Source organism: Miniopterus natalensis, chromosome 1, assembly GCF_054644295.1.
Source record: "Miniopterus natalensis isolate mMinNat1 chromosome 1, mMinNat1.hap1, whole genome shotgun sequence".
Lineage (NCBI taxonomy): Eukaryota > Metazoa > Chordata > Mammalia > Chiroptera > Miniopteridae > Miniopterus > Miniopterus natalensis.
Genome location: NC_142081.1, coordinates 40103159 through 40121411, shown reverse-complemented (window position 1 = coordinate 40121411; position 18253 = coordinate 40103159). Strand labels below are relative to the sequence as shown.

The 18253-nt window shown below is 48.9% G+C and overlaps 1 protein-coding gene across 2 annotated transcripts in view; it reads left to right on the top strand.

Moving 5' to 3' along the window:
* Positions 1 to 18253, top strand: part of SMAD6 (SMAD family member 6) — a 75741-nt gene that overhangs the window by 13007 nt on the left and 44481 nt on the right. The window lies entirely within an intron of this gene.

The following is an 18253-nucleotide window of genomic DNA, read 5'->3' as shown; positions in this document are numbered from 1 at the left end:
CATTGCTTTTGTGTTGAACTTTACACAGGGGGATAGGTGGGAGTGGTGCTTGATGGAGGCCTTTTTGATATTCCCACTCCTTTTCTTTCCCCTTTTCCGCCCACCCCTTAGATGGGAAGACTGCCCATCTCTTCATCACTGGTGTTCTTGGGGTTAAGAATGAGACCTAAAGATGATAACTTAAAATGTATGTTGATCCACACTTTAACCAGTTGTCTCTACCTTGTCTTGTGGAAGTGAGTAAAACCCAGCATAACTCTTCATCTCTCTTTTTAGCCAGGGATCTTGCTCTCCCAGCTGCTGAGAGGCAGCAAATGGATGTGTTTGTATACATTTCTCTTCATGGGTTTTTCCTTATGTCCCCGCTCTGGGGAAGGACCTGTGTGAAGGGTCAGAGAGGGGGAAATGGAGTGGGTGGAACAAGCTTTCAGGAGGGTCTGGTAAGCAGGGAGTTTGCCAGAGGCCAGTGGTTTCCCCTGTCTTTCCTTGAGCAGTGGATGCTGGGCTTGCTTGCAGAGAGAATGCTGGCTTGGAGCTCCCATCCCTTGCAATTAAGAGCTGGCTGTAGGGACATTCCAGAAATACCTAAATCAAGCTTTCCTTAAGAAATAAGAGGTTAGTGGTGACCTGGGGGCATAGAGAGCCAAGAGGGACTCGGGTGCCAAGGTTTGTGGAGCCCTTTGGGAAAATGGCTGGTGGTGTTCTATGAGGACAGCTGGGGCTTGTGGCCTGGCTCTATGCTGCATGGGGTGACAGCCCCTTGTGTTGGAGCTATTTCCAAAGTGAGCATGGTTGGATCTTAGCCTGAAGGCCTCTGTCTGCATCTGAGCTTTCTTTCCTCTACCCCACACCCATGTCATAATAGCAACAACAGTGATCAGGGTTATTAAGTGTTTACTTTGGGCCAAGGCCTGTACTTGAGCCCCTTTACATGTATCGTCTCAGAACAGCAGTAAAGGAACTTCGCCAGGGGCACATAGTAGCAGAGCCACTTATCACTGTACCACTGTTCTGCCTCCTACTTTTCTGCAAGGGCTGAGTGTACCTCTGATAAACTAACTTATTTTGCACAAAATTCTATCATTGCTGCTGTATTCTCCCCATGACTACACGAAGCTGCTTTTCATGGCTGCCTGGCCATTTCCCATTTGCAGAGCCCTTCCTCATCCATTTTCTGTTCCATCATAACCATGGGAGATCACAAGACTACATCTGTTTCAAAGACAGAGAAACTAGAAGCTGGAGCAGGAAGTGACTTGTGTAGGGTCACATTCGTGGGGCTCATGGCACAGCTGGTACTGGGGTCTAGGTTTCTGAATCCTACTTGCCTTCTGGTTTCAGGTGGCCCCTCTAATTGGGCCACTTTGTTTTCTTCTCTGCCTTCTGGCCCTACTTGGTTGTAGTGCCTTTTCCTGAAAGACCTAAACCAGATGAACACAAGGAGTTAACATTTTGGATGTTAGGGAGTGGAGGAAGGGAAAGAGAAATCCATTCTTTTTCCTCTGTGACTGGAGATGGAAGCCATATATAATTTTGAAGAAGATTAAAAGTATATCTGAATACATGATTCTGTGTCCCTGCCAACCCTGAGTGTGTTTAATTTTGATGGATCACATTGGCATGAGTCGGATGGATGGGTAATTTTTTGACATCCCCTCACCCACCATCATTAATGGTGGAAACTCCAATGTATGGAGGTGCCTTACAGTTTCTCAGTGTGTTTGCAGGCATAGTCTCTTAATCTCTGTCATCCCAGAGTGGCCCTGGTATGTGGCTCAGGCAGGAAGGAGCAGACTCCAGAGCGCCTGCTGGAGGCCCCTCTCCCATCTGATTCCCAGGAGAGAGTGCCCTCTGGAGGCTGGGAGGTCTTTGGAGACTCTCGGGCCATTGTGTTTGGCTGTCTTTGGGGTCCAGTGGGCCCCTTTGGGATTCCCACCCAGTTATCCCAGAGCAGTCTTTGGTCCTGGCCACTGAGAAGGCCCCTGCTGCTCTCTACTGTGGACCAGGACTGTACGGTTCTCATGAGAAAATTTGCCATCCAGTGCCTTTGGAATTCTAAGGGGTAATGGAACTGGGGAGGAAGTGTGGGATTTCCTATGGGGTGGCGGGGGAGATTGAATGGGGTCTGGTGGGCTTTTGTCTGAGTTCCAGTGGTCCCAGTAAGCCAGTGGCGTTCCCCATTGTGGTCATTCAGTCCCCTTCCAGGGACAACATGCGTCTCCTCCTGCTCCAGGGGTTCACTTTACTGTTCAGTTTTTCCAGTTTACTTGTGCTGTGAGAGTCTGAGGACTAATGAGTTGGCACTGCACTGCCTCCTGGGAGCTCACAGACTTGGGGCTGTGGTGGCTTTCACACTAGAGGACAGGCTCAGGGAGGGAGGCCCTGTAGGGTGGGGAAAAGGCCCAGAGGGTGACAGTCTCTGGGTGATGAGGGCAGGAGTCATCCTGCAAGGAATGCAGGGTTGGACCCAAGGGCAGGGTGGGAGGCGAGGTCAGAAGGGTGAGGGACAGAATGTGTTGGGCCAGGCCAGGGCGCCTGATGTTCAAGGACAGATAATAATGCTGCTGTTGCTGATGAGAGTTGACATTTATTGACATTCACTACTTTGCACTTTGCTAACTGCTGGTCATTCTCCATCTCACTGACTGTTTATCACAACCCAGGGACACAGATGTGATTCTCCCTATTTTATAGGTGAGGAAACTGAGGCTCATTGCTGGACCAGCTGCCCAACTTCACAAATTGTAAGCGGTAGGCTTGGGGTGGGAGGCCTGAGCAGTGTGACTGCTATCCCATCCAGAGGGCCCTGCCTAGCATTCCTCATGCAAGGGTTCCCATCCCCTACTGGGAGACACACCCTGGCGGGCAATATAGAATGATCCAGAGGAGCCTGTGGGCAGCCCGTCCCAATTTAAGCACCAAGGATAGGGGTGAGGGGCTGGCTAGAGGCACTGGGCTCTGTGCCTCTTCCATGTCACCACCAGGCAAACCTTGCAGACCACCCAGAGAGCATACCAACGAGCTGCCTCAGCCCCCTCAGCTGCCCTAGCCCCCTCTGTCTCCCTTCTGCTGAGAGTCTGCCCCTTCTCACTGCCTTGGGATGTATGTCCTGCCGGAGCAGGGTGTCTGCAGCCCCACGACGGAGCTGCCCTTGTTTGTCTTGCACAATGACAATCCCAGCACCCGGTCTGGGGCTGTCTATTTTTATCCAGTCCAAGGTCTCTGCTTCACTTTCCCGTCCTGTTGTTGAGGCCACTTTAGAAGGAATGGTGGGAATTTTGAGGCTCAGTCACAGCCAGGCAGGCGTGAACGCATCAGTGGGGGGTGGGCAGGATAGGGGCTGGCAAACAGGAGACTGTCTTGTTTCAGTCTCTGCTGAGTGGTTGACATAACATTCTCATCTGATATCTACATCACCTCCAAATTTAGCTCCTAGAGCCAAGCTTGACACTCTGGGTTCCTTGCCTAACACAGGGCCTGGGGCCTTTCCCCCCTAACTGTCTAAAGCCCCCTCAGGCCATCCTCTTTCTCTCTGCAAAATCTCCACCCCTGTCCTATTTCCTTGATTTCAGTTTAGTTCTGGGAGGAGAGCAAGATTAGCTAGTTAAATTCATACTGAGGTGTAAGTAACTGGTAGACAACCCTTGTCCATTTAAAGGCAGAATATGCCATAATTCAAAGAATTGCAGGATGAAGGGCCGCATGGGAATGGCCATTCTGAGGAAGACAGGGTTCTCTCAGCTCTTCAGTACTCTAGGCTGGAGGAACAGAATGGCAGAACACAAGGAGCTTTGTGCTCCGTGATACAAGGAACAGCCAGGCCAGGCTTGGTGCTGGGTGCTAAGTGGGTTCTGGGTCCTTTAATGGGAGCCTGAAGTGGTGGGGCTGCTGTAGAAGCCACGCCTGCCTGACTCTACACGTAGGGGGGCTGTGGGGAGGTGGTGCAGCACTGAGCAGACTTCTTTAGAAACCAGGGGCTTCTTTCTGGTATCCTATTCTAGTGCCTATTGGATAACAAACAGTTCAAGCGCCTTATGAAGCACCCGCTGTGTGCAAACCATGTTGTAAGCTGCCTGTCATGGGGACCGGGCTGTCCCTTTTGCTAACCTAGGATGTCTGTACCAATTTTTCAGTCCTTGGAGCATGCTGGTTTCTTTAGAGCTGCATCAGCAAGGGTGAGTCCCTCATTTTAAAGAGGAGAAGGCCTAGGGAAGGAAGGGAGGTATGCAGGACCACGTGGAAAGTTGGGGTCTCAGCTGGATTTTCTCCACCAGTCAGACTGTAAGTTCCTTGAGGGCACAGATGCTTCTCTAGTGCTCTTGCATTTTGTAGATTGACAGAGTTTGGGAACAGAGGCTCAGAGAGGGTAGGAGAGTGGCAGAGGGCCACACAGCAAGCATAAGCAAGTAGAGCCAGTTTATTACCTAAGTGACTCCATGCTGCCCACCCACCTGCCAGCTTTCCCCCCAGTGGTCCCTGAATAGATACCTTTTGGGGTTGATGCTGTTTAATGTTCATCTTCAGTGCCTACCGAAGCTGGGAGAGGAGTGTGTTGATACCGTATTGTCTCCTGCTGCTTCCTGATTCTAGGGCCCAAGCATGCTCTCAGATGCCCTCATCTAACAGATCTTTGAGGTCCTCGCTCTCCAAAGTGCTCAGTCCAGGTCAGTGTGTGCTGAGCCTCTATAACAAGGTGGACTGAATAGCATTGGACTGTGCACCAGAGGACCCTGGGTTTAAGTCCCAGCTGTGCCTTTTCTTAGTTGTAGGACTTTGGGGCAGCCAGGCCCTGTGCTTAGGTCTGGGGGCACAGAGATAAAAATTATATCATCTCAGCCTTCAAGAAACAGACAGGTAAAGACACAAACAGTAGTAATGAGAAGTAGTGTAAGAGACAATCCAGAGGAAAAAGGGATTAGTGATTGACTCTTGGTGTGTTGGGGAGGTGGTCCAGGAAGACTCCCTGGAAGAGATGATATCCAAGTTGGGTTTTATAGGATGAATAGGAGTCTTCCAAAGAGGTACGATTTGGGGGTGGGAGACGTTCCAGGTCCAAGAAATAGCAGGCGCAAAGGCCTGGAGGTGTGAAAACAGCCTGATGTTAAAAAGCCAAAGGAGGTCAGAGGGGTTGGGAAGCAAAGCACCAGGTGTTGGTGGGAGATAAGGCAAGGGGAGGCCAGGGCCTTGGTAATATTTATTACAAACTTTTTACTATTAATACACAGAGTGCACAGGTAAGTGTCCAGCTCAGTGAATTTTTGTTTTGTTAATCCTCACATAAGGATATTTTTCCATTGATTTTTAGAGAGAGTTGAAAGGTAGGAGGGGGAAAGAGAGAGAGAGAAACATCAATGTGAGAGAGACACATCAATTGGTTGCGTCCTGCACCCGCCTCAACTGGCGTGGGGTAGAACTTGCAACCCAGGTACGTGCCCTTGACTGGAAATTGAACACGTGATCCTTTGGTCCGTGGGCTGGTGCTGTAACCATTGAGCAACAGCAGCCAGGGCAGCTCAGTGAATTTTTACAAACTGATCACACCCTGGGTACCATTGCTGTACATGGTGGTGCTCAGTCCTGATGTATGGTAGTGCTCATTGCCTATGGGTCCAGGTCCACTGCATGATGAGTGGGCAGGTGGGTAAAGTTTTAGCTAAAAAGAGGGTTTGTTTGGTTTTAAAGAGTAAGAAGGACGTTTTACCTGTAGTTTGGGCCTTCTGGTGTCCTGACACAATTAGATGTGAACCTAGATTGGTCCCCATGGGTTAAGAGCTGGCCCTTGAGTATGGCCCACATCCACTCTGCCTACCTCCCAAGTCAGGCTCCAGCCTGGGGGTAGGTTTCAGGACTGACCGTGAACTCCTGGGCCAGGACCAGCTTGTCACTTCCAGTTGAGAAATGGCTTCAGACTCCTTGCCTTCTCTTGGGGCGGGAGTGGGGGAGAAAGAGCACTCACCTCTGGTTCCAAAATCGGCAGCATTTGGAACTTATGCCTTCCATTTCTTAGCTTTGACCAGCCAAAGAAAAAAAGAGCCTTCTTACCTCCTTAAAGCCTCCTGGGTATTTCACAAAGGGACCCATTTTCCCTGGACTGGTTGTTTGAAGTTGGAATAGAGGTGGTGAGGGGTGAAGGGCAGGAGTGATAAAGGTGACTTCAGCAGTCCTGGGAAGAACAGGCAGTGCTGGAGGGGTTCTGGGCAGCCTTGTTGGCCATGAAGCGATATGGGGTTTACCACAAAGCCAGAGTGGGTTACAGGCTTGGCCTTTCCCTTTATCCTGCTGTGACCTCAGGTAAGCTCCTCACTTTCTAGTCTCAGTTTGCTCAGCTGTACAGTGGGTCACTGATCTCAGGGGCCCCTTGGTGCTCATGTATTCTAGGCAGTGGGTTCCAGCTCCTGAGCCTTGAGGGGTTATGTGGAGAGATGGAGCTTCTGGCCTACAGCATCTTAGCTTCTCATCATTGTCCCAAAGCAAAACTAAGGCCTGGGGCAAGACCATGTGGAGGGAGAGGATTGGTGTTCTAGATCTCCCCCCACCCCCTTTTCTAAAGCACTAAAGCTTGGGGAATGGAATGGGAATACCCTTGACCAATGAAGAATCCAAGGCCCAGAGAGGGCAACGGACTTACTAGAGATCACCAGCTTTTACATCCTCTGGGGTCTCTAACGAAAGGACCCCAGGGCTGATATGTTTCCTGGCTGTAGGCTTTGGGGTGACAGGTCAATGTATCGAACATTTATTAAGAACCTACTGTATGCCAGTGTCAGAGTGAAGACCCTTCCCTGAGGAGCTGATGGTCTAGAAGGGGAAATAGCAAACAAGGAATGATGAGTGATTGTGTTAAGTGCTGTGAGCTGTGGGCACAATTTAGCACCAGCACAGAAACAGGAGCAGAGGACTCTGTTGGGGTGGAAATGACGTGTTCAGGGAAAGCTTCAAGAAGAAAGCGAATCTGAGTTGGGTTTTGTAGGATGACTAAGAGTTCACCAAGAATACACCAGGGTATAGACAGCCTGTCAGATAGAAGGAACAGCTTATGCAGAAACAGGGAGGTGTGCAATAGCACCATGTGCTCTTTGTACCTAGGTTAATCTGTGAGGAATGAGGGAATAGGGAAAGATGAATCCAGAGAGGGTATCTTGAATCTGGAGGAATGGATTGGAATAGAGGGACTGTGGTCACTGGGGCCAGGGGAACTTTGGGATATGGTTGGTCCTGAAGGGGCTCTGGAACTTGTCTGGCATCAAGCACAGGGCCTAGCCCATAGACAGAGGTCACTGTGGAATAATTAAATGACTTTTTGCCTGGGATAAAGAGATCCAGAGAGAGAGAACATATAAAGACAGAAAGATCAGAACACATATTAAAGAATCATGGCTAACACAGCTCTGTGCCAGGTACTCTCTAAGTGGGGGCCATACACATAATCACTCATGGAATCCTCCACACAGTTCCCACGAAGTAGCCACTTTTGTTAGCCCTGTTAAAGGAGAGTAACTGAGGCCTGAAGAAGTAAAATAACTTTCCCAAGGTTACCCAGCTAGAAAGCAGTAGAACGGGATCAGAACTCAGTCAGTCTGGCCCATGTTGGTTCCCCAGTATCTGGCGTGGTGTCCTCTCTGTCCCCTGAAAGATATAGGACTCACATAGTCTGGCTTCTTGGGGGCTTCTGTGTCCCTGGTTACCCCAGATTCAGTATGTACAATTGTCATCCTCTGTTCGTAGGATGGTTGCTGGATGAATAAATGAATGACCAGTGAGATGGTGGGTGGATAGGCTTCTGAGAGGAGGCTGTTGGGCTGAGGAAGACTCCTCTGCTTGTCCAGGGCTGCTTGACTCTGCGCTGGAGGCAGACGGCCCCTATACTTCGGGCAGCCTGCATCACGGGGGAACCAGCAGATTTTCTCAGGAGACTTGAAATTCCAGAAAATGCACTTGGTTGCATCCAGCCTAATCACAACCATCTGTCTGCCAGGCCCCTGGCTCGCCTTCCTCCTGTCCCTGCTGGCATGCTTTCCACGGGCGTCTGTAACAATCGGGAGCTGCACTCGAAAGTTTCCTTGTCAGGGTAGAGCAGCTGTTGCCAAGAGCTTCTTCTTTGATGCAAAAAATATATCCCGAAGGTACTTTGTCAGATGTTTTTATATTAAACATTCTCCCTCCGTGGCCCTTGGCTGCCAAGGGAAGCGGAGATGCATGGCTTTTCCAGTTGCCCTTGTGGAAAGAATTCCTGGTGTTCACAGGCCTTTCCCTGCCCCCCCCAAGTCAGGGCCTGGAACCCCCAGCTAGAGTGAGTCAGGCCTTGGGGACTGGCACTTCTACCAAGCAGGGGCCCACCTGGTCTGAGGGAGTGATGCCGCCCTTACCCTAGGGCGGAAGTTTCTGGGTTTGGAAAAGCAGAGGCCTCAGGTCTGGAGCAGACGTCCAAGTCAGGATCCCAGACTGCAAGGTAAATCATTGCTGAGACTTTAATTGATGTTTTAAAGGAGAGGTGATAGCTCAGAGATAGGAGCCTGGAAGCCGTATTGATCTCTCTGAGTGCCCAGGGTAGTGCCAGCACTGGACAGAGCTGGGAGAGGGTGGAGAGGTGGGCTCGGTCACAGTCACATGGCCTGAAATCAGGAGGGGTCCGGTGGGGCTGCTCATCCGTCCTGGGAAACAGCTAAGGGGAGGGGCTTTGCTGGGCAGGTGTGGTCAGTGGGGTATGTTGGGAGAGGGACAGGGGCAGAGTACAGCTGTTCTGGCTCATGCTCTTGTTCCAGCCTCTTGGGATGAACAGGGTGAAATGGGGCATCCAGCAGGCACCTTTGTAAGCAGTCTGTCTGAGTCAGCCAGTCAGGGTGTATGTGCCCCAGGAAGTCCCGAACTGTCTTCCCACCCTTCTGCTTTTCTCGACTCACCTCCTCAGCCCTCCTGTCCACTGCTTTATGTCTGGCCCTGAGAGCCTACCCACCTCAGCCCTCATGTTGGGACCCAACCTTCCACTCAGTGGCTGTGTGGTCTTCCGCTAACCACATGTCTGCTCTGGGCCTTAGGTTTTAGGTCCCTCCCAGGCATGCCCGCAAGGTCACAGGAGAAAAGGGGACATTGTTTCCAAAGCAAGGACTCCAGGCAGCTCTCAGAGGGCAGATGATGAGAATGGGGCTTGGGATGCTTGACTCTGAGGGCAGGGCCAGCGTCTTCCCCATGAAGCACCCAGCTCGGGGCTTGGTGTGCAGTGGATGTTGGGATTGTGTTTGTGACTCATAGATTGGCTGCAGCTTCTCCACACCTCTGGACTTTCAGCTCATGTTGTCTGTCTCAGGCTCAAGGAGACCCTGATTTGGGGTGGAGGAGCCCTGCCTCTGGAGCCTCTGCTGCTGTTTGACCTGAGAGAGGAGCTGGGGAGGACTGAGAGGGCCCAGACGCTTGGGGACACAGACTCCGTCTCCTCCTACCTGCTGTTCAGCTGTGTCTTAGGTGCCAGTCCCCCTCCTCACAGGGAAAGGCTGGAGAGAGCCCCAGGGGCTTCCTCTGAGTATACAGGAGTTCCACACCTGGGGCCAAGAGACCCAGGCCCCAGTCCTGGTTCTGTCTTACACCTCTTGGTGACCTCAAATTGTTTCCACTCTGCTTCTCCATCCGTAAATAGGCCAGTCAGTCTAACTCATTTGTTCTCAGCCCTCTTTGCACAGAGTCCTGTGAAGACTTTTTAAATAGCTTAGACCCCATTCCAGAAGTGGTTGGGGAGGATGGGCCTTCAGGATTTTAAAAAATTCCGCAGGTGATTCTGATTGGCAGCCAGGGCTGAAAATCTAGGTTTGGATGAACCTGGAAGAGACCTAGAGCATCCAGCCATCTTCCCCTCAAGGCAGGAGCCCTTTCTGTATCTGGGCCCCCAGCCTGTACTTGGTCACTTCTCGGGATGGGCACACATGGCATCTTAAAGTGGCCGCTTTGTTTGTGAACTGCCCGGGCTCCGGTCCCTTCAGCTGTGATGTGTGTTCTGGGAGTTAGCAGTAGGAGAGCACCACCAGTGAGGTCACATCGGACTGTCCCTCTGAGGGTCACCAAGTGCCTACACGTTTGTTTCTTGCCACGACCTGGTGAAGTAGGTCTTGTAACTTCCAGGTTTCGGGTGAGAAAGCTGAGTCTGTGAGGTGGTAAGAGTGATTTTCTCAGACACACTCAGTGGAAGGCGAGTGTTTGACCTGCTCTCGGGAGATGCTGTAGTTTCCGTCTTCCCAGGAAGGTGGGCTCTCTGTGATTGCTCTAGAAAGCTGGGCCAGCCCCACCTGGGCCCTCACACCCTCCTTGTTGCCCTGACACTTCCCTTGGGTCTGAACAGCTTTACTAAAAATTAAATGAGCCACTCAGCTCTGCCCAGACCTGCTTCTAGACATTGGAGTAGTAGGGTGTGTTGTGAGGGGTACAGGTGACAGGAGGGTGCTGGGGACTCAAGGGGTCAGGGTGAAAAGCCCAGGCTTTGGGGCCAGACAGACCTGTGGTCTAGATCACGTAGCTTCCCTTTTGCAGCCTCCTTTCACTCCATTTCTGACAAGGGGGCTGGGCAACATCTTGTGGATGCCTTGGAGATCCCGTATGCACCGTAGGTAGCACAGTGCCTGGAACACACTCAGTTTTCAGCAAATGATTAAGTGAATTGGTAACCAAGTGTTAGCATGAAGAATATAAAGGCATGAAGAAGAAGATAACCTTGGAATCTAATGTAACCCTAGAGAGAGGCAGGGTGAATGCTGTTTCCTGAGTGAACAGTGTGAGCTGGGAGTGGAGCTGGAATTGAAGGAGGAAGGTTTCGCCAGGCTGAGGGGAAAGGGCAGCCCCGGCGCCCGGAACTGCTGGGTGAAGGCAAGGCGATGCGAAGGCAGTGGTTCTAGGAAGGGAGTGATCCCGGCAGGGCAATAAGCAGTGAGGCCCATAGGGAGGTCTCGAATGCCGCCTCAGGGAGGGCCGGACTTTTCCTTTGGGGTGGGCTGCAGCTGCATGTCCCAGAAGTTCTTTTGATTGATAGATGGATTGACTGCAGCCTTAGAGAATAAGTTTGTATGGCCCACGAGTGTAGAGTTTTGTTTGTTTAATGTTAACTTTTTATTGATGCACAATATGCAGAAAATCACAAGCACCACAAGTGAACAATGTTTTCAAATCACAGGTATTTGTGTAACTACTGCCCACATCAAGAAACAGAACACAGTGTCAGACACCCCCTCTCAGGCTCCCCTCCAGCCACTCCCTGACCCTCACGGGCAGCTGAGCTCTATTCTGACTTAAACACCATAGACTAGTTTTCCTGCTTTGGAACCTGGTACAAATGGAGTACACACTGTGAATCTTTTTAAAAAAATGTTTCTTTTACTTGAGATACAATTGACGTAACATCGTATTAGTTTTCAGGTGTACAACATCATGATTTGATATTTTATATATTGCAAAATGATCACCACAATAAGTCTAGTTAACTGCCATCACCACAGAGAGTTACAATTTTTTTTTTCTTGTGATGAGAACTCTTAAGATCTACTCTTAAACACTCTCCTATATACCATACATCAGTGTTAACTAGAGTCACTGTGTTGTACGTTACATCCCCAGAACTTACTTATCTTACAACTGGGAGTTTGTACCTTTTGACCATCTCACACACACCACCCTCCACCCCATCTCTGGCGACACCAATCCTGTGGGTTCTTCTGTAACTCAACAGACTGTTTGCAAAGCCCATCCATATTGTTGGGACACCTGTGATCACTCATTCATTGCTGGATAATTTTCTCTGGGCACAGACCACGGTTCTCCTACTCTAATGTATGCATTTCACTACTAACGAGCACGTGGGTAGTTCCCATGTTCTGGCTCCTACCCATGATGTTACAATAAATATTCTTGGGCAGGCCTTTCTGTGAACATAAGGACACACTTCTGTTGGGTGTACACCTGGGAGTGGAATCACTGGGCTCCACATTAATCGTGTGGTCAGCTTTATTCCATGCTCTGCTGGACTGTTGTCCAAGGCCAGAGTGTTCAGTCAGAAACTCTTCTAGGGGGGTTTTGATTGATTCCCCCCATTTTACCTGAGACCTTGAGAGGGGCAGTGCCTGTCCTTGGCCCCACAGCTCCCAAGTGGCAGAGCTCAGTCTAGACCTGGGTCTTCCTGCTCAGCGTCCAGAGCCCCTGCCCATGTGGAGGTGGTGCCTAGCCCGCCACTCCAAGGAATTCAGGTCCTGTACTCCTCCATCCTTCACCCCTGAGGCAGGATTTTAGCCCCATATCCTTTCTGAAGGTCCTGGGCAGTGCACTCTGGGAAAAACAAAAAGGAGAAAAGAGTGAAAGGAAACCAAACATTAGAAAAGAAGTATGTTTCCAATAAACTGGGTCTTGCACCGGTAGCCAAAACATTAAATTCCTGGAGCCCTGGAGCAGCCGGTTGGGTTTGCCTCTCCGGGCTGTAAATCTTGCTGGGTGTTGGGTCAGGACTCTCCTCTCGCATCGTCCCCAGAACACACAAACAGGCAGTGTCCTTTGGTGCTTTGGCTCCCTGGACTTTGGGGTGGCATGTCATTTTTTTCAGCAGGCTGGCTCAACCCCAGCGGGGCCTCTGACAACAAGCCACCTAGGCCTGTATGAGGGAGCAGTGTGTGAGTTACCGTAAGAGATTTTCTTCCCTTGCCCACCCCCTTCCTTTCTTGGGTGCTTTGATGGGTTTGAGGTGTTTATAGGCTTGATTCACAACGGAGTTACCAGGGTTTTCCACGGAAATAACTTATTAAAGGGGCCGTGCACACAGCGACATTGAAGTCTGGGGAGGGGTGCCCATCAAAGGCGGCCTGCGGCCCAGCCAGGCAGCGGTTCACTGGCCTGGCACTCCAGGCGAGGCCAGGAGGGGCAGGGAGGGGGCGGCCTGAGCTGCAGGAAAAACACTTGGGCTTAAGAAAACACTCCCCAGACAAGCCCAAATTCAGGTCCATGGGAATAAGGGGGGGGGGAATGAAAGCCCAGCATGCCCTGCCAGCCCTCCTCTGGAGCCTCCTGCCCAGATGTGGGGACACATGTGGGTGCCTGGCTGACGCGTGGTGCCTGACTGCGCTGTCATGCCCAGCCCTGCCCTTGGCCCAGGCCTGTTCCTTGGAAGGAAATGCTAAGGCTGCGGGCTGCCTGCTGCCTTTTGCCAGGGATAGGTGGGGAAGAAGTTAGGGGTAGAGGGAATTTCTGATGGTCTGCCTTCCTGATAGCTCCTTTCCTTTGATTTAATTACACCTGATTTGTCCTTTGGAGCTCACTTTTAAAAGTCTTCCTTTTACAGGAAACTGCCAGGGATTGCACAGCCCACTGTGCTTCTCTCTTCTGAACTTTCAGTACTTTTCATCTCTGTACTACTCCCTTGCAGTGAATTGATTGCATTGAATTTATCTGCTGTCCCCAACCAGACTGAATGAGTGCCTTCTGGCCAGGGCCTGCGTCCACCTCTGCCCCTCAGGGACACTGGTGTCCCTGGTGTCTGCTATTTGCCCACCTTGTGCATGAAGACATGGATTGGAGCCTGCAACTCAGTCCAGGCTCTTTCACAGTAATAACCACAATAGCAGTAGAAGAAGTAATAAAAATAATGGTTAAAATTTGAGAGCAAAACATGTAGCAGACACTGTGTTTCGTATTCCTTAAGCTCATTCAGTCCCAATAGGGTAGGTTCTGTTAATTACATACCCCCATTTTTCAGATGAGAAAACTGAGTCTCAGGAGAAGTAATTTGCCCAGGGGCAACCCGCTAATAAGTGGTAAAGGTGGGTTTGAACCCAGATCAGCCTGATTCCAGAGCTTGTGTCCTTGGACAAGTTACTTTACCTGTCTAGGCCGGAGTCACCCTCACATTCTATCAGTGAGTTCACAGACTGATTGGAGGAACAAGACAAGTCCTCATGAGGCTGCATAAGGTGTGTTGTTTGTTTTGGTTTATTAAGATACAATCTACATATAGTAACACTTTTTGAAGTGTATCATTCTTTGAATTTTGACAGTTGTGTTACTGTTATCAAAATACAAAACATTTCCATTGCCCCAAAAAGTTCCTTGGTGCCCCTTTGTGGTCAGCTCTTACCCCAACCTCAGCTGCTGGTAACCACACATCTGATTTCCATCTTTATGGTTTTGCATTTTCTAGAATATCCTACAAATGTAATCATACAGCAATAACCTTTTATACTTTTTTCTTTAACTCAATAATAATTTGAGATTTATCTGTGTTGTTGCATAGATGGATGTTTGGGTTATTTCCAGTGTTTTTGGTTATAAACATTTGTGTTCAGGTTTTTGTGTGAACATAAGTTTTGAATCACTTGGGTAAATACCTAGGAGTAGGATTGCTGGGTGTATGGTTAAAGGTATGCTTAACTTCATAAAAAACTGCCAAATGGTTTTCCAAGGTGGTTGTACCATTTTGCAATCTCACCAGTGGTGTGTGAGAGTTCCAGTTACTCTACATCCTCACCAGCATTTGGTATGGCCAGTTTATTTTTATTTGGCTTATTCTAATAGATGTGTAGTGGCGTTTCATTGTGGTTTTAATTCACATTCTCCTAGTGACTAATGAGGTCAAACATCTTTTCATATATTTATTTGCCAGCTGTACTGTACATCTTTGATGAAATGTTTGTTCAGATCTTTCCATATTTTTTATATTGGGTGAGTTGCTTTCCTACTGAATTTTGAAAGTTCTTTATATATTCTGGCTTTCAGTCCTTTAAAAGATGTGTTTTGTAACTATTTTCTCCCAGTCTGTGGTTTGTCTTTTTGTTTTCATAATGGAGACTTTTGAAGAACGGAAGTTTTTAATGTTTTCGAAGTCCAATATATTAGTTGTTTCTTTTCGTTTGTGTTGTATGAAGAGCGTTGCCAAACCTAGGACCGGTCACAAAGATTTTCTCCGAGAAATTTTATAGTTTTAGGTTTTACATTAAGGGTTATAATTATGTTGAATTAATTTTTGTATATGAGATAAGGGTCTAGGTTCTTTTCTTTTTTTATGGAGGTCTGATTGTTCTAGTACCATTTGTTGAAAAGACTACCCTTTTGAGTTATGTTGACCTCTTTGTCAAAAATTAATTGGTCATATGTGTTCTCTTTCTGGATTATATTCCGTTTTATTGTCTATGTATCCATCCTTTTACTAGTACTGCACTATCTTGATTTTACTGCAGCTTTACTCTTTTTCAAAGTTGTTTCAGTTATTCAAGGCATTTTCATTTCCATATTAATTTTAGAATCGGCTGTTGATTTCTACAAAAAGGTCTGCTAAGATTTTGATTAGGTTTGCATTGAATCCATAGATCAGTTTGGGCAGAACTGACATCTTGACAATATTGAGTTTTCTAATCAATGAATGTGGTATAGCCCTATACATTTAGGTCTTTGATTTCTCTAATCAGAGAGTACAGATCCTTCACATTATTGTTAAATTTATACCAGTGTGGTTCACATTTCTTGGTACTATTATAAACTGTAAAACATACTGCAGTTATTTATTATTAGAATATAAAAATACAATTTTTATATATTGACCTTGGTTACATAGGATTTTAATGTCTCTTGTGCTTTGCATTGGGTACCGTGTTTCAAAGGAAGAGTTGCAAAGTGGAGATTTTTTTCCTCCTGGACTCTCAGAAACATCACTTCTGCCTTATGCCATTCCCTAAGATAGTCAAGTGTGATTTTATCCTACCGAGACAGATGTGACATCTTGAGTTGCCTAAGGCTTTGGGTGACAGTTTCCTGTCTGCACAGTGGAAAGCAATGGAGAGAAGTGGATCAGATGACCTGGTGAGATCTCTTCCAGCTCTGAGCTTGGTTCACATCATCTACAGGATGGTAGAGTTAGAAGAGAGCTGAGTCTTTATCTTAGGAAACCCTCTCATTTCACAGAACTGGGAGTGCAAGACACTTGCCCTGACTCGCACAGCAGATGATGAGAGGACAAGACCCTGGATTTGGCCTGGGGGAAGACAGCACAGCATGGTGACTGGGAGGAGACACCATTGCCACAGCCAGGAGGGAGGGGAGGAGGGAGAAAGGCTGGAGAGGCGGCCATCAGTGCCTGCTGCCAGAAGGTGGCCAGGAGCTGTGACCCTCAGGAGTGGCCAGTTCACGTTTGGCTGCTTTCAAAGTATAAAAGCACTGTGCTTGGGTTTTGGCTGACCTCACCCCGAGTGTGGAGTTTAAAGGCCTTTGTAACTCTTTGGGGTCTGGCCATGGCTAGGGGAAAACACTAGAAGCCATTAGTGCTCATTCCTGATACTCTGCCTCTGGAAGTGAGAAGCAACCTCCTCTCCCCCAGTCACTGCAGATGATTCAGGAGCCTGAAGAGTGTGAGCAGGGAGGAGAGAAAAAGGAAGGGGAAGAGCCTCTTTGGCCATCAGAGCCCCTGTGGCCTTTACTTAATAGAGCATTCAGTGCTCATTAGCATTCAGTGTTCATTAGCTTTAATTTTCATAGCCCCTCTGTGAGTTATCAACCCATTTTACAGATGAAGAAACTGAGACTCACAGAGGTTTCATTTATCTACCAGAGTCACACAGGTAGCAAGTGAAGGACTGTGATTCAGACTCAACTTTCCTCCTAACTCAAGAGCTGGTGTGATAAGGAAGAGGTGCTGATGAGCACAGGGTTTCTGCTGGGGGTGAAAAGTCCTGGAACTAGGTAGTGATGATGGTGGCACAACACTGTGAGTGTACTTAATGCAGCTGAACTGTACCCTTAAAAATGGTTATTTTATATTATGTGTATCTCACTATAACTAAAAGATTGGTGTGCCCTTTGTCTCATCTGTGGTACCTCCTGCCATAGAAGGCTCCTTGGCATGGAGAATGTGGGCCGTTGCAGCTGTGCCTCCTGGTTGGTGGGACTGCCCAGGGTCCAGGCAGAAGGGCGGGCAGGGCCTTTGGCCAGTGGATAGCCATGGCTCAGCTGGCCTTTCCACGAAGTCCCCCTCTTTAAGGATAGAGTGAAACTTAGACCCTGGCAGCATCCCCAAAAGGATGCTGGGACACTGTCCCAGAGCTCTTGATCCACACAAAAGAGGTGGGACCTGGGGTGACCAGGGCCTGCTGCCACCAAAACCACGCCATAGCCCAGGGCTGGACTGGAGCCAGAGTGGATGGCCTGTTGCCTGCCTGGTTGGCCTCTGGTCTCTGTCCCTTGGCATCGCTGGGAGTTATGACTCTTTCCCCCACAAGAGCCTTCCCCTTTGGGAGGGAAATCAGGGAAGGAAGTCAAAACCTAACTGCCCATATTTTTTTAGAGATGCATAATGAAGATGTAGGGGGAAATGATATGAAGTACTTTAGCCAAAACAAATAAGCAAATAACTAAATACAGGGGGCTAAGTGAAGCAATCCTGATAAATGTTGAATGGGTGAGCCTTAGCTAGGCTGAGTTCTTGAAAGCAGAGCCTGAGATGCAGATTTGGATGCATGTGGTTTTTTGGGGAAGGGGTTTTCTCAGGAGAAGTGAGTGAGGGAAGCAGGATGGGCAGCAAGCATGTGGCCTCAGCTGGAGTCCAGCCTCAGCCTGATCCACAGGGAGCTCTGGGGCAGGAACGGCACCACAGAGTTGGTCACACCTTGAGGCAAGGGTCAGCCTTTTGTTCCCATGTCAGTTAGTCATTGACTGTTGGCATACCCACTCGCGCGCACACATACACACACACCCCACGTGTGTCGGGGGGTTATAATCACCTGACCCACGACAGTTCTCCCAATAAAGGGCATCTGTGAACCAGTGGCAGCCAAATCTCCTAGTAGCTGGGAATACAGGGGACCTGGGGGACATGTAACAGCATCCACCACGTGGACCTATATAAGGGCTGTTACTATTCTGTGTGTGTGTGTGTTTTTAATATGTCTTTTATTGATTTCAGAAAGAGGAAGGGAGAGGGAGAGAGAGAGAGAAACATCAATGATGAGTCATTGATAGGCCTCCTGCACGCCCCCTGCTGGGGATTGAGCCTGAAACCTGGGCATGTGCCCTCACCAGGAATCGAACTGAGATCTCCTGGATCATAGGTCGATGCTCAACTACTGAGCCACGCTGGCCGGGCTATTGTTACTATTCTTTTTACTTTTGGTGTATGCTTGACATTTTTCATAATGAAAAATAAAATTGCTAGTGAAACGAGGTTGTGAGAAGGAAGGAAAAGGTAACTTCCACCCACTGAGCATTGGCTTTATGCCAAGTATCTCACTGCCTTTGACCTAGGTTATTTCCC